This window comes from Marmota monax, unplaced genomic scaffold, assembly GCF_021218885.2.
Source record: "Marmota monax isolate L192 unplaced genomic scaffold, Marmota_monax_Labrador192_F-V1.1 WCK01_AAM20220418_F8-fsc00178, whole genome shotgun sequence".
In the NCBI taxonomy this organism is placed as follows: Eukaryota; Metazoa; Chordata; class Mammalia; order Rodentia; family Sciuridae; genus Marmota; species Marmota monax.
Window position 1 is genome coordinate 1,915,101 of NW_026694501.1, and position 15,887 is coordinate 1,930,987.

Below are 15,887 nucleotides of genomic sequence, written 5' to 3' on the forward strand. Positions count from 1 at the left end.
GGCTAAATTGGAACATTTGTGTTCTCAATAAGAGGTAATTAATCTACCAATTAATCACAGCTGCTTCGTCATTGCCTAGAATGGGTTGTCCTCTGGGAAGGGTACCAAGAAGTGTGAGACTGACTGCTAGGAAATTGCACAGTTCCTGAGTAGATAAGCCCTGTTCCCAAATAAATTGTGCTGAATCTCAGGTAAGACTTGAAGAGCAGCACTGGACTGAACTCCACCTGGGCTCCATCCCTGCCTGGCTAAGAGAAGGGTACTTGACTGGTTTCCTCATCTGTAGAATGGGATCAAATAATTTAAATTTCCTAGAAGAGGTCCTGGCATGGATCACTTGCTATCCCTGTTAATAGCACCGAGAGAAGGCATGGGTTCAGAGCAGGAGGAATCACCCCAGGGAGCAGTGGAGGTGTGCTTGAGAGAACAGGGGCCAAGACCAGAAAATGGGAAGAGGGGCAAAGAGGTGGTGGGAGGTGCACTGGGTAGGTTCACATTCCACAGGGTAAGGAAGAAAATGGCAGAATAGGAGCTGCAGAGGTAACAGTAGGACTGAAGGTGTAAATGATGTTTCTAGAGTCAGTGCAAAGGTTTCTGGGAAAGGGCAATGGAAGCAGTAGTGGACATGCATTTGAGACCAGCAAATGGGGGCTTTGAGTGCTGGAATAGGAGGTTTGACTGACTTCCTCCCTGCGCTGAGGTTTTTGGCTAGCACCAAGACAGACTGGACTCTGCATTACACTGAGAACACTCATAGCAATGCCGGGCACATGAGGGGCTTTAGGACATGAGAATGGACCCTGCCAGCTCAGCTTCCCAAGTGCAGATCAGTCCGGCTATGGCTCCCGTCTCCCTATGCCCTCCCTGCTCTACTTGCTGCTCTGGAGCATCAGTCCTGAGCCGAGGAGAGTAGGAGGGCTGTCTCGCGTCCAGGATGCAGAGAAGAGAGACTTCCAGTGTTCTCGGGGCAGGCGACAGAGGTGGTGGGCACCATTAAGCAGAGAGGTTGGATGTCTGGAACGTGAGCAGAACCGAATGCGGGGGGGGGGGGGGGGGGTCCCTCGGAGCAATTGCTCACCGAGGCTGAGAGTGAAGGAGACAAGACTCCAGGCCTGGCCCCGAGTGGTCAGGACCCTGATGGTGAGGCCACTGTCACCAACCTGGTGCAGGTTTAATGCAAGGTCATGAGGAGAGAGACAACAGCCTTGTGAAACATTGGAGGTTAATGTGCAGTGAGGGTATTGGTGTTTCGCAAGGGCTTGGCACGTTTGCTGAATGATTCTGGCTGGCCGCCCAGGTCTGGATTTCCTGTTCATAGCTCCCCAGATGTGTCACTGCCGAAGGATTAAAGCCTTCAGAGTCCCTGACATAGGCATCACCAGGAGCCCACTTTCTCTGAGTTGTCTGACAAGATATGAGGTGTCATTCTCATGTGACACAGACCCTAACCCAGGGCTCTTTGGGAAAGGGGGAGAAAAGCATTAGGAAAACTATCCAGGGCTGACTTCAGAATGTGCTTTTGTTTTTAACAACCAGCGTCAACCAGCAGGCTTCATTGGGGGGAAGAAAACTTGCTGAATTATCCTGAGAGCGGCCGCTTCCTACGAGGCCAGCCATTTCCAAATGCCCCAACGATGAACAGAAACGGTAAGATGATTAATTGCCCGTTAGGTTTTTTTTTTTTTTTTTTTTTTTTCTGATGGTGGTGGTGGGGGGGAGTTTCTTGGAGTTAGGTGTGGCTCTGTACGCACATTAAACCTTCAGGTGTGTGTATGAGCCATATTAAAAGATCACTTATGATCACCTATGCTTTATTTAATGGCAAATTTACTAATGACTGTATACTACTGATAAGCCATAAAGTTATGTGACTTTAGGAAGTATAGAGGGTTATAAATGATGGGCATTATAAATAAGATCCTCTTATAATGATGGTGTGGATGTTAGGATTAAGATATATCACTTTCTGTTAAGCATCTACAGTTTTAAAGGGGCATAATCTCACTCAAAATGTTGCAGGAGGCTTAACAATACTTCACGGTTATAATGCACTCTGATCCCAGTGACTCAGGAGGCTGAGGCAAAAATATCACATGTTCAAGGCCAGCCTCCGCAATTTAGCGAGACTCTGTCTCAAAATCAAAAAATAAAAAGGATCAGGGGTGTAGCTCAGTAATGAAAGTTGCTCCTGCATTCAGTTTTCAGTATATAATGATGATGATGATGATGATGATGATGATGATGATGTCACAATGCATTGTGCTGGCAAGACTTGTACATGATTCCTTTGATAAGGGCTTAAAATGTAACATGAAAAGCACAGGATGACTTACTATAGGGAGCTTTGCAAAGGTTACACATAGACCTGTAGAGAAGACTGTGCCCTCTGAGAGGGGATTAGAAACTGCCTTTCTTATTGGGCATCTTCACCTCTATGATTCCCAACAACGGTGTGTTGTTGTGGGAAAGAGTCAGAAAATGAGACAGAACAGGACAGATTAAGGGAAGGAAATAAGAGGACGAAATGAGGTTCTATCCATGCCACTCACTTCAATTCAGTTTATATCTCTCTGCTGCTCTTAGGCAAAATGTTACTTTTGCACTGTGTTTGTGAGAGTGTGAATTGAAGGATGGTGGAAAAGGATGCTCTAAAAGGAGCAGCCGGTGGTCAGCAGGTGTGGAGAGTCAAACATTCACTAAGAACAACTGGAGAACAGTGGTGGGTGTGTCCAGTGCCTGGGATTTCTGTTCATCATAAATGGGTTGATCTGTTGGAAGAAAGAAGATGTGATTGTCCAGAATGACGCAGGAATGCTTTCTGAGATGAACTTGACCTTCCCAGTACAACATGCAGCTAATCTTTGAACCCATGAGCCCTATTTGCACAAGCCTAGTTTACTCAGGAGAAAAACTTGACAGCCAGGTCAAGGAATGGTGGAGACCCACTTTTAAAATATGCCCTTCATAAATCTACACCAATATCACATGCTCATGGTCAAAATAATAAAATTTAAAAAATAATACATTTAGATAATTTAAAAAGATGAAAAATAGCAACATATCACTATGAGAGAAATTCTACAAACTGATCAACCCTAATCGGAAAATCTGAAGTCCAAAATAGTCCAAATTGGATTTTAGAGCATTTCAGATTTTGGGATCAGGAATGCTTAATTAGGAAAATCGATTCCAAAATTCCAAAATCTATAAAACTCTGAAATATGAAAGACTTCTGGCCAAGCATTGGATAAGAGATACTGAGCCTGTACTAACATTTTGGTGGGTATCTTTTTCTCTGAATGTATTCACATCTTGAAGAAATATACTTGTCCTGTGCACGCTGTTTTGTAACATGCGTTTACCTCTCAGCAATATATTGTGAGCATCTGTGGCAATGAATTTCCTTCTACCACTGCTTTTAAATTAGATTGCATAGATAATTTACTGAATTATTTGACTGATTATTTACTTTTTCTATTATTAACGGTGTGAAAACTAACATCTTTGCTGCTACACCTTTGTATCTCTTCTTGAATATTCCCTGGGGATAAATTTCTAGAGGTAAAATTTCAGGGTCAAAGGACATAAGAATTTTTAAAGCTCTTGAACTCTGCTTCTAGATCAGTCCTGGGAATGTGCTGTTAATTGATATGCCCATCAGCAATGTCTGAATTCCATTTTCTAGTATGTTTATCAGCATTGGGTTTTACCATTTTAAAAAACAACTTGTTCTAACCTGAAATCACCGGCAAAAGCTATTTTTGTTGTCCTAGTTTACTTTAAGAAACACTTAGTAAAACCTCCTGGCTTCCTCTTTTGTCCCCTTGGGTTTGGTTTCTTACTTCTTGGTTACTCATCGCCGAAGCCTTCACCTTTTATCGTAACTTGTGTCAACCTAATTTCTGAGGTCTGTGGCCTCATTTGATGTCTCTCAGAAAGTGTGCTCAGCGTGGTGAAGCCGAAGCTTTTGCTTCTGATGAACCACCTGGGGTAAACCTCACTTTTATGATTTTTTTTCCCTCTTTTTTTTAGTTGTAACGTTTAGAGAAGTTCCATGCAGAGGCTCTTGCCTATAGTCCCAGCTACTCGGGAGCTGAGGCAAGGGGACATCCTGAGCCAGGGAGTTTGAGATCAGCTTGGGCAGCATAGTGACACCTTCCCTGTCTCTTAAAAAAAAAGAAGGAAAGAAAGAAAGAAAGAAAAGAAAAGGAAAAAAAAAAGGTAGAGACAAGGCCTGTTCTATCCATAGAGCAGCAGGATAGAGGACCTTTTTCTATTAATGGAAAAAAATGCAATTGCAAAATGATTTTATCGTTATTGTTGTTATTACTACATGCGGAGTATCCCTATCCAAAATGCTTGGGATCTGAAATGTTTCAGATTTATTTCAGAGTTTTTCAGATTTTTTTTTTCATGTATATTTTACTGGTTGAATATCCCTAATCTGAAAATCCAAAATCCAAGATACTCCAAAATTTCAAACATTTTTTATCATGTCAGTGCTCAAAAAATATCAGATTTTGGAGCATTTTGTTCTTTTTCAATTTAGATTGCAAATGCTCAAGTCTTATAATTTATCTATGTCTTACTTTCTGTAATATATATAGTTTCTGAAGAGCAGCACACCAAAACTTTGATGATGTCTTCCAATTCTAAACTTGGAAAATGTATGTGTCTGTGTGGGGGTGTGTTTATACATGTGTGGGTGTGTGTTTATGAATGTGTGCGTTTGTGTGTTTGTGCACTCCTGAGTGACAACATGCTTCTTGGTTTTAGATTCAGCAGCCAGTATTTGGTATGTTCCAGTAGCACATGGAATACTTTAGATTAAAAATGGTTTCTGATTTGCTAGTTACTTATTCCACTTGAGTCCAGGACCATGTGCCACGTTCTTCACGCTGCGTTGTGGTCATTCCTGTGCATTACCCTGGTCCCTGTTCTGACAGCTCTGAAGGACAGGGACAGGTTTCATGTGTTTTTCCTCCCCAGGGGTGCGTGTGGGGCCCTTCGCTGTGAGAGTTCAGTAAACACTTTGTGAATGGGTCAATATAAGGGAAATACAAAATATGTTTACCCAGTTCTGCCAGAAGAGGAACATTCCAAAACAGGAATCACAGAAGATTTTAAAAATCAACCCAAATGGAGCTTTTTAAGGCCAAGTGGATTGTTTTAGTTTAGTTTAGGTGGATTTCAGTTTCTAATGGGTAAATTCTTAAAATCTCTGAATAGAGTTTTATGAAGCGATTGAAGGTAAGACAAGGGTAGTTCCTGCAAAAGGGAGAGCCAAGGACCAGTCTCCTGGAGGTGGTGAGAATGTGAAAGTCTTTAAGGAAAGAGGGACAAAGATTTTTACTCTGACCTTATGGTGAATAAAAATCAGGGCCAAACCGACATTTAAGAATGGTTCAAACTTGGTTCTGAATAAGAGTAATAGCTAATACTTAATGGGGTATTATTATATGTGAGACCTGGCTCTAAGTACTTCATATTAACATAAAAAGTATTCATTATTACGATTTATGCTGCAGATTAGAAAAGGGAGGCACCGAGAAGTGATTTGCTTGAAGTCACATGAGTGAGTAGTGAGTACAGAGCTGGAGTCCGAGTGCAGAGTCTCAGTGTGGAGCTGAGGGGACTGTGAAGGTAGGTCCAGCTGAACTTTGGAGACAATGACACGTGGTTTCAGTGCTACTGCTGATGTCTGTGCTGCTTACTTGGGTCTACAGTTACCACTATTGAGTCTTCCTTAATGGACACTAACTGTTCTTGGTTTTTGATATATATTATCTTACATCTTTCTTACAACCTTGCAAGATTGGTACAAGATGAACATCATTAATCAAAAAATCCAAAATTTGGAACTTTTTGATCACAAACACAATGCCACAAGTAGAAAATCCCATACTGTGAAACTTTGTTTCATGCACAAAATTATTAAGAATATTGTATCAGATAATGTGTATAGATGTAACATAAATGAATTTTGTATTTAGACTTGGATCCTATCCTAAGATAACTCGTGTATGTGCAAATGTTCCAAGATCTGGAAAAAAAAAAATTCAAAATCTGAAACAGTTTTGGTCCCAAGCATTTCAGATAAAGGATAGTCAACTGGTTTCATTATCATCTAGGGGCAAACATGCTGAGATCCCGAGAAGTTCAGCCATATTCCAGATCTAGGGCCAGCCATGCCCAGATGCCCAAGATGGCAGCTAGTGAAAAAATGTCCATCAATTCCCACCAACTTCATTTAGCTTTTAAGTCCAGATGCCACACTGGCTTGGACAACTGAGTGATTGCTGATGCTCTTGGTTCTTCCATCCAAAAGATGCGAAGAGTCCAATTCTGCTGCATTTGGAGTTCTGAGCCTGGAGACTCAGCCAAGTCACCCTTTCACTTGGAGGTTAGGGACAGCTCCACTTAAATTTCCTTGAATCTACATAAGCCAGTGCAAAATGGTCAGACCCAATCCTCCCTGGCAGGACTATCCAATTTACCTTGTCAACCCAGATATGATGAAGTTTAAAATATGTGGAAACACTTTCCTTATACTTCCCATCCACTGAGCCCCCAATCTTTACCAAGAAAGTGCAGAGAATGTCTCAGAGGAGGGTAGGGTGAATATGGTGGACGCTGGCTTGGGAGTGGAGGCCAGCTTCATTTTCTCCTGGGCAACTTACCTATCTTCTCTTTGCTTAGTTGTTTCATTTGTAAAATGGGGATGTGAATGTAATTAAAAATGGAATTTTACTTATCTTTTGGTTAAAAATTTCCATAAGATTTTGGAATTCTTAAGTTTTTGGAGTAGATGCATGATTTAGTTCCTTTTGCATAGATAACACATTTGAAAAGGCTACTCAGTGAAGGCTCCCTCTCTTCCCTTTCCCCAGCCTCCTCTCTCCCTCTTCTTCACTGGAAGTAACTAAGAGTTTCTTGTATTTCTTTCCCTCTCTCTCACTAGTGGTGGGTACTGCTCTGCACTTTGTTCCATTTCTGTATCTGACATACTGTATTTTTAACCTATTGCTGGGCATCCAAGTTGCTTGCAGTCTTGATATTATAGCCAGTGTTGCCATGAGTAACAGCCTGCCCGTGTCATTTTGCAAAAGCGCAAGAATATATATCTGTTGGTTAAACTTCTGAAAGTGTAGTTGTGCATAGGCTATGTGTTATTTGTGACTTTTAAAAATGTTTTTATTGATGCATTGATTATACATAATAGTAGGATTCGTTGTGACATATTCATACAGTACATTTGTGATTTTGACATCTGTCAAGATTTCCCATCCACTTCTAACCAGCTTATACCAATGAACACTCTCACCAGGGATGTTTGAGAAATATGTGCTTGTCAATGTTGTATGATATCAGGGGAGTTATTATTAAATTCTGGTAGTGTTGAAGGAGAAAGAGGTGAACTTGGTGTGCTTTTAATTTCCTCCTTTCATATCATGGCTGAGGTTGGGCACCTATTCACTTGGCTTAAAACCATTTCTGATCATCATTTATTAATTCAACAAATATTTTCCTAGCCTTGCTGTGTGTCTAGCCATGTGAATGCAAACATAAATTTGCAGTTGGGATGCCATGGTGGGTGAGGGGGATCTGGCTACTGCCAGGCAGCGGTACAAGTTGGCACATATTGTGAAAGGCACCAGGAAAGAGACAGACAGACCACTGAGATAGCGTCTGAGGGGCCGAGATCCACCTTGCTCTGGTGATTAGGATTCCTTCCGGGAAAGGATGAGGTCCGAAACACGAGAAGGATCCAGGAGGCAGAGGGCAGAGGACACAGCAGCCTGACACTTGTGTGAGAAGCAGAATGGTCTCTTTATGGCTGGTGGAGGGTGAGGAAGGGATCTTGGAGGTGAGCTGGAGGCCGAGGTGGAGGCTGGATCATGGTGGGCATTTCAGGCCGAGGTAGGAGACTGAATTTTATTGAAAGTTTTGGGTAGACTTCAGTCCCAGGCTGGGAAGATACAACCAGAGCCTGTAAATGTTTACCTAGTAGACCGCAATTGCCCACCTGGATGATATCAGGGAGGCATGGTTCCTACGCTTGAGCACATTTGATTTGTCGTGTTTGCCATAGAGAGATGATGACAGGCAGGACGCTGGGTGTAGGGCTGGCACCCAGCCCTGTGCTCACTGTGAGACAAGTGACAAAAGCTCTACCTCCATAGGGCTGTGGAGATGCTTTATAAAAGCACATTCTACCTCTCCCAGAAATAAAACTCTATTTGCAAAGATCTCTTCATTCATTATTTCGTATAATACTAAGTAGATTTTTCTTTTTTAAAAATTCTGGGGCTTGAACCCAGGGCTTTACACATGCTAGGCAAGTGTTCTACCACTGAGCTACTTCCCCAACCCTCACTGACTTGACCAGTGATTACTGTGTCCAGTCTCTGCTGAGCATCGTTCTAGATGCTGGTGATGGTGAGTGGAAGAGAGGGTAGAAAGGAAAACACAAAGATCTAGAAAACTCAGAGAAGCTTGTAGTTCAGTTGTGAGATGAAATTAAATGTCCACGATAAAAAAGAAAGCAGGGAGTGGGTGAGTGGAGGGCCCACCTACCTTGGGGTTCTACACGAGGACTTTGGCTTTCTGTGTGAGCTACTGGTAAATCTTCTGCTGGTGGGGGTGGGCTGCTTGATGTTGGGAGTTCTTCAGGGATTGGGGACCAGGAGACAGCCATAGGCTGCAAGGTCAGCTTATGACTCAGTGAGCTTCACCTCCTGAACCAGGGACAAGAGAGCAGGTTCTGCCTCTGAGAAGTGACTCCACAGGTGAATGGCTCAGACAGAATTGCCCTAATCAGACTCAACATGGTACAGGTTGTCCAGTGAACTTGCTGGGTAAACAAAGCTGCAAAAGGAATGTAGTTGTTTCTCATTATCTGGAGGGAATTGCTTCCAGAATCTTCTGTGGACACCAAAATCTGAGGATGTTCAAGTCTGATGTATAATAGTGTAGTACTTGCATAGAACCTGTGCACCGTACTCTGTATACTTTAATTCATCTCTAGATTACTCTGCATAATAACTAATGCAATGTAAATGCTTCACACATAGTTGTTATGCTATATTGTTTCAGGAGTAGGGATTGAAAAAAATTCTGTACATGTTCAGTACAGACACACATTCTTTATTTCTTTTGTATATCTTCAGTCCACAATTGGCCGACTCCATAGATGTGAAATTTCAGATGCAGAGGGCAGACTGTAATTTCAAAAAAGAAGTCCAGAAACATATTTATAAAACTTGAAATATGCCTGTGATGATAATTGAGAAAAATATTTTAGGAATCAGAGAGTTTTAGGTTTTGGGTTTTTCTCTCTGTTTGCCCTGGATGTTTGAATATGTGCCCCCCAAATTCATAGGTTGACTCCCTCATCCCAATGTGAAGTTTCTTCTGGAAGTAATTAGGTTGTGAGGGCAAAGCCCTCTCGAATGGGATCAACCCCATTATAAGAAGGGGACAGAGAGCTAGCTTGATTTCTTTTGGCCATGTAGGGATACAAGGAGAAATCAGCTCTCTGCAAACCAGGAAGTGGGCCCTTACCCGACACTGGATATGCTGACATCTTGATCTTGTACACCCAGCCTCCAGAACTATGAGAAATTAATGTCTGTCATTTAAACCATCCAGGCCAACTTGTTACAGAAACCTGAACAGACTAAGATGCTGTCTGATCAGTCTAGGAGAGCAGCACAATTGGCTTTAAAGATTACACTTTCAGTAGGGATTTTAGCAGAATTTTATAATGCTCCAAGAATGAAGGAACAAATGAAGGAACAAATGAATGATGACATTGCTATAGAATTAGCACATTTGTGTTGGCACGTTGGTGTCTTTTGTGGATGTTTGCCTTCCTTTATTAGTCAAGGAGAAATTATTGGACGTGAACACACTTATGAGCTGTCCCCTGTCTTTTTTGTAAAGATGCTGAAACTCTCAACACTGGTTTCCTTCTTTTCTGAGGCACAGTGTTGCTTTTGATGGCTGGAGTTGCTCAGACATTTACAACCAATAACCGTCTAACATAAGCCACAAAACCAACATATCCCCAAGCCATAATTATGCCCCCAGAGATTGATGTGGCTTCCCTAATTCTATTCCCGGAGTTAGTGAGAGGGTAGAACTTGACTGGAAGTCCTGGGAGAACTATTGTTAGGCATTTTCTTGCCTGTGATTTTATTTTATTTATTTTATTTTCTGGCCCCTACCTCTCTCTGGCTCTGTTCAAGGCTAATGTGAAGCCATACCAGTGATTTGCAGCCATCCTGTCTTGGGGGCTGTACCCACAGCATTCGGCTTCCTTGGCAAGGCAGGCAGCTCACGTGGCAGTTCCAGAACAAACAAGAATCAGTAGTCTTCAGTCTCCTCCCTGCTCTGTCCGAGAGCTTTACGGACATTACGTATTTCCCACCCAGGTTTTATAATTATCACCAATTTGTTCCAGAGAAAACTGAGGCTGAGTAGCTAAGTTTCTTCAGGTTGCAGCAAATAAATAGCAGACTTGGGATTTGAACGTGAGTCCCTTGGACTCTCAAACCTCTTTCCGTGTCATCGTGTTGAAATGACAAGACGACCCGAGTTAGGAAAACACTGGTTTATGGAACAATGCTTGTAAGAGGTCTGGATGCTTCTCAACTTACAACTGGGTTATGCTCTGAGAAACCCATTGTAAGTTGAAACTATCCTAAAAATGCATTTGATCCTCTGATGAGCACCATCACTTAGCTGCAGAGCATACTGTGGAGCACTGGCTGCTCTCCCTGGTGATTATGGGGCTTTGTGAGAGCTGCAGCTCACTGCCACCACCTGGCATCAAGAGAGTGTCACACTGCATATCATTAGCTCAGGAAAATATCCAAATTCACATTCCCCAGTATGGTTTCTACTGAATGGGTATCATTTTTTGAGCCATTATAAAATAAAAAACATACATATGTGTGCGCGTGCAGGAAGACGCACACACACACACACACACACACTGAACCGTTGTAAACCAGGGACTGTTTGAAGTTGAAGTTGTGGGTCCTGAGTTTTTCGGAATTTGTTCACATCAAGCCTGAGACTCTCAATTCCTTCCACCACCTCTGAGAGATCATCTAAATTGGCCCACGTTATCTGTAAGCTAGTGTAAAAAATTTTTTGGTACTGGGAAGTGAATCCAGGGGCAGTTAATCACTGAGCTATATCCTCAGTCTGTTTATTTTTTTATTTGGAGACAGGGTCTTGCTATGTTGCTTAAGGCCTCACTACGTTTCTGAGGCTGGTTTTGAACTTGTAATCCTCCTGTCTCAGCCTCCCAAGGCACTGGGATTACAGGTGTGTGCCACTGCACCCAGCTGTGAGCTAGTTTTAAGAAGAGACATTTTATGCAAGCTTGATTTTTTTTTTTTTTAGCCTACAAAATGATCAGGTAGAGAGTCTTTGAAAATTAAAACAAGTAAAAAATGAGATAGGGCATTGACGTGCACATTTAAGTGTCATAGGAAGTCGGTAGTTATTTCTTTGGAGTAGTTAAACAGACTCTTCTGGAAGCAGGTGGGAAAAACCTGGTTTTACCAATTGCATCATCTTTCTGTTATAGTCTATAAAACCATATGCAAAAATTCACAGGATTTCTTCCTGAGAGGGAAAATACATGACTATTAGCAGCAGTGATGGTGTGTGTATTGAAACTTACTTTGAAAAATCTCATGTGAACTTGACATAACTACCTTTTTGAATGAATTGTCTTCAGGGCTTAAGTCTTTCTCTACATCAGCCCCGTGGTTCTTGAGCTGACTCAGAGGGAAAAAGAGAGGTTACATTTTTGCTGTTGTAATAATGTGGGAAATTACATTCAACATCACTCACCATACTTGAATAGATCATCAACCTCAAACTCTGAGATTTATGTAACTGCGAGATCAGAATTCTAAACTTTTTCCACAGTCAAAAATTTGGTAAGGTAATGTGGCAGAGTGTATAGAAAACCAGGTTCACAGGACATTGAATAACACTGGGGCTTTGGGGCAGAGACAGGCCCTTCCTTTAGTCTGCAGCTGATGTCCATACCACAAATTGTTGTTTTAGGGAAATCTGGTGGGTGCGAATCAGTCCCTGAAGCCAAACTTACTTCAGGCCTTGCTTTGTCTGCCAAGAATGCATAGAAAATGGGCATTGCTGCCTGCAAATAGGGTCAGATTCTGCTGAAAAGAATAAGTCTCTATTTTATAGGTGGTAGTTTTCAACCCTGGCTGCATAGTAGAATTACCTGGGGAACCTTGACCACACTGAGGCCTGAGCTCAGAACCCTGAGGTTCCGATAGGGTGGATCCGCATGTAGCCCCGGTTTTCAAAACTCTCCTGATGATTATACTGTGTGGCTAATACCGCATAATGTGGGTGAGAACCACTGACCCAGGAAATATTCATCCGTCAAGTCAATAAATTACCCAAGTAAACAAGAAGCTGGCTAAATCAAGTTTGTTCAGAGAGATTGCCAGATCCCACCTGCTTGGGGCAAGTAGGGTCATTTCTCAGAAAACCTTGTCCCTGGAAGTTATTAAAGGCCCTCTACCTCCTGAGCTACCTCCCATTTTCCAAGGCACTGTGGGGCTTAAGAAATGTAAATGTAGCTATTTTCATTCATTGGGCAAATATTTAAACAACTGCTGTGTTCAAGCTACAGTCAATCAGATAGAGCTAGATAGAATCTTTAATCATCTTCAGTAGCCAGGGAGAGAAGAACTCAAGCAGTACAAAATAGGGGTTGCCAAGTGCCATCGGATGGGGGAGATGAAAATTGCAGTGTTTCAGAGGAGGGAAAGAGAGTTGCTAGTTTCTGCTGGTGGAAGGGCTTGGAAAGTCTAATCATCCTCAGCAGAAAGTGGTACCCTATATGAATGGGTCTTGAAGAGAAGAGGGCCACGGGAGGGCTTGAGCTGGAAGAGAAAGAAGGATGGTATTCTGACCACAGGCAGGGAAAAAGCTAGAGCCTGGGAAAGCTTGGAAGGACAGCCAGGAGAGAAACTGGTCCAGTGAGGGAGAGGGGGGTTGAAACCAGTGATCGGGCTTGGCTTTACTGGGGAGCCAATGGGGAACCCCAGGTGGCAGGCTTTAACTTCTGAGGCAAGGACAAGTAAAGAGTTTGCTCAGCACAATGTATGCAGCTAATTTGGATTATAGGAAAGGTAGCAGAACATGACAGTCACTAGTATGGCAATATGTAAATCAATGGATGTGTAACTGATGTGATTCTGCAATCTGTATATGGGCTAAAAATGGGAGCTCATAACCCACTTGAAGCAAAGTGTGAAAGATGATATATCAAGAACTATGTAATGTTTTGAACAACCAACAATAAAAAAAAAAAAGAAAGTACTTTTCACAGGAGCCATTGGTATACCACATTTCTATCTTCTGGAATATATATTTTGATTGAATCTAAATACAGTATTTTTCATTGACCACAAAAAAAAAAAAAAAAAAAAAAAAAAAAAAGAAAAGGGTGTGTGTGTTTTGGTCTCATTGTCCAATTTAATTACATGAAAAAGAAGTCAAGGTAGGTTACCCAGGTGCCACATCCTCTGCTTTGCCTAGACGAGGTGGGCGAATTGCATCCGGGCAAATCAGACTCCCTCTAATCCTTTGCCGCGTCATTCATCTCTCCTTCTCTCTAACTTTAACACTTTCTTGGTCCTTCCTTAGTCACCCACCTGCAAGAGAAGTTGAAGGGCTTTTCTTTTGCCCCCACATAATTTTGGTGTCAAAAGGAGTTAACAGCAAAACCCTGACGACAGAAAGCAAAAGTTTGTTAAGATTTTCGATGTAAGCACAGCATATACTTAGCAATTTGGGACCACTTTGACCCTTCAGTACATATGGCAACTGTTCTTTGTTTATTATTTATTTTTCATACTACCAAGATAAAGTATAAGGGTCAACCAGATTTGGGCAAAAACAGCCACGATTTCTGTAAATGGCGTTTTTTGGACTGATTTTATTCCTCTAAATGCTCTTCCATGTATTCTGAGAATCTTCTTTGTAAGGAAGCCTGTGAACACTGCTGGTGATTCAGCTTAGAAGAGAAGTTGAGGGACGTGGACTTTCCTATAGCTGAGCTCACTTTGTCAAAGTCTGATTTTAAGTCATCAAAAGGTATTTGTTGCATGTTTTGTGCTGTTTTGAAATATTGGTGGATAGGAAAAAGAAAAAAAATATGGTGGTCCTGAAAAACCTCTTTCCCTCTTGATTTGCTTTTCCTTCCATTGGGGGAAATGGGTGTAATCTTGTTGGCCAACTTTCTACACTGGGTCCTTTCCTAGGGTTTCCTTTATGACAAGGCTGATATTTTGCTAGATACAATTTTCATGTGGATAGTTTCTTAGTTTCACTTCCTAGTGTTCTCATGTTAATTCACAATTCCCTTGTGACGTGCTTGGCTAAGTTGGAAAGAATCTCATATAAGCAGTGAAGAAATAAAACAATCACATTTAAAAGATGCCTCATTACATATAAATCTCAGACACATGACTAAGTAAGAAAATAAAATATTGAAAGGTCTTAGTCTCCATCCCCCACTCTGCCCCAGGAAAGTTTTAGTTTTAATGTCTTGGCTTGAAATATGAGCAATGTTGTCCCATTACATTTTTTCTTATCAAACCACATGTCTGGTTTGGAATGAGAAGACATCCTTACTCTGTGTATTATGTACTTGAAATGGTAGCAGCTTCTCTGCCTATCTTTGGGGTCACAAAATAATAACGACAACAAGCACCTCTTAGGTGCCAATTACCACAATACGCACATTATCTATATTTTTGTCATCCCAAAGGTGGGCTTTATCATCCCCATGAGCAGACGAGGGGACTGGGGCTGATAAGGTCCCTCTGGAAAGAGCAGCACTGGAGACCACCTCTGCAATGATTGTGCTGTTTGAGGTCTCCTTAAGGATGTGCAAAATGGATTTCTCAGAAATGATGTCTGCATGTGTGGGAACACAGCCGAGCAGAAAGCACTTACTCTGTCCCGTGTTCCCAGCACTTGAGTTTCAAAAACTGCTTTCACTTATGAAGACCTTGGAAGAGTACCAAAGCTGCTACCTCCTGGGAGTTTTCCACCAAAGTCCGTCCTCTGGCATGCAGAATGTGACAGAAAAATATACACAGTGACATAAAAAGATATATTTGGTCTCTGCCCCCATTTCCTAGCAAGGAGCTCCCAATCCCTCAGTCTTCTGGGAGATCGGAGTGTCTTTGTTCTAAAGAGGCGACCCTGGCTGGGCTCCTCCGTGCAAACTGGTCACTGGGAAGATCAGGCTGTGGTTAGAAGCTTGGAACTGTAGGCCCTGCAAACACCACCCCTGCCCCCAGTCTTCCTGATAGGGGAGAAGGGCTGAAGATTGAGTTAATCACTGATCGTGCCCACATGAAGAAGGGTCTATAGAAATCCCCAAACTGTGGGGTTTGGAGAGTTGTTGATTTGCTGACCACGTTGTGGGGCAGAGTACCAGGAGAAGACATGGATGCTTTGGGTCTTTCCCACATACCTTGCCCTGTGTATCTCTTCTTTTGGTTATTCGTCCATCATCATCTCCCTTATTATATAGCAAGTGGGCAAAGTCGTCTCCCCCCCTGAGTTCTGCAGCTGTCTTAGCAAATTATTGAATGGGAGAAGGGGGTTATAGGAACCTGATTATAGTGGTCAGCACTACAGATGACAACCTACCCTTATTGTTGGTATTTTCAGTGGAGGCCAGGCTTGTGGGACTGAGCCCTTAACCTGTGGGGTCTGTCCTAATATCAGTTACTGTCACAGTTGAATTGTAAGACACCCAGTTGGTGTCAGAGAACTGCTTGGTGGTGGAAAAACACATCCTTTCATCTGGT

At 42.2% G+C, this 15,887-nt stretch overlaps 1 protein-coding gene across 8 annotated transcripts in view; it reads left to right on the top strand.

Moving 5' to 3' along the window:
- Positions 1-202: 202 nt before the first annotated feature.
- Positions 203-15,887, top strand: part of Il1r1 (interleukin 1 receptor type 1) — an 80,628-nt gene continuing 64,943 nt past the window's right edge. For 3 of the 8 annotated variants that reach the window (XM_046420030.2, XM_046420029.2, XM_046420033.2), the window contains exon 1: positions 1,306-1,647. The gene's annotated coding sequence lies outside the window, so the exon portion shown is untranslated. Of the gene's footprint in view, positions 260-1,305; positions 1,648-5,528; positions 5,644-15,887 lie in introns of those variants that run through there. The other 5 variants (XM_046420035.2, XM_046420036.2, XM_046420028.2 and 2 more) reach the window with 4 other exon arrangements.